The sequence below is a fragment of the Solanum stenotomum genome, chromosome 6, assembly GCF_019186545.1.
Source record: "Solanum stenotomum isolate F172 chromosome 6, ASM1918654v1, whole genome shotgun sequence".
Classification (NCBI taxonomy): domain Eukaryota; kingdom Viridiplantae; phylum Streptophyta; class Magnoliopsida; order Solanales; family Solanaceae; genus Solanum; species Solanum stenotomum.
In genome coordinates, this window is record NC_064287.1 from 37,818,914 (window position 1) to 37,819,787 (window position 874).

The window sequence follows — 874 nt, forward strand, 5'->3', positions numbered from 1 at the left end:
AGTGTTATTGAGAATATGTCTTGTACCATTAAAATTTTTAACTATTTATCTCATGTATGTTTGTACAGCTAATGAATTGCATCTGTGGAGTATTTCTTGTTTCTGAAGTTGGTAGACTTCGATGGAATGTTCAAACTTGTTTGATTTAACCTTGAATTTGATGTTGTTTTATACTTAATGTAGCAACAATTACACTACATTATTTCAATGACACTCAAAAAAATCTTGGAGTGAGAAAATAATGACGTTCACTATGTTTTTTGTGTATTTCGTGATTTATATTGCATTTTCATTTTAATATGTGTGAGGTATTTAGACATCAAAGTGAGTACAATCTATCATTTTCCCCTCCAATTCTTTTGGCTCCACATTATTCAAGATTTAGTTTTCCCTCTTTCTACATTATGATTTTATTTTTATTTAATATATTATATACTATAACTGATGAGTCAGTTTTTTTGACTCATTCAAGTGTGGAACTACCAAGGAAAAATTATCATTTTGCTCATCCCAAAAGTTATGCATCATCTTTTTAGTCTAAGAGCATTCAACAAGTGATGATACAATGCATTCCTGTAATACCCCAGAGAATTTTTCGAACTAAGACTCGAGCCATCCTTCATGTGGAGTGAGATTTTACCGAGGAATAAAAATTTCTTGAGTGGTAAGTTAAGGTCCCTAGGTGTAGCACATTGAGTTCCAAGAAGAGTTGAATTGGAAATAGTCATTTTGGAAAGAATCTGGAAAATTTGGCTAAGTATGGAAAAAAAAAAGAGTTTTTGGTCAACTTTGAGCAGCCGTAACTCCTAGCTCAAAATGATTTAGGCGAATTTCCAGTTATGTCTGGAAAGCCCTTGGAATGATCTTTCCAACG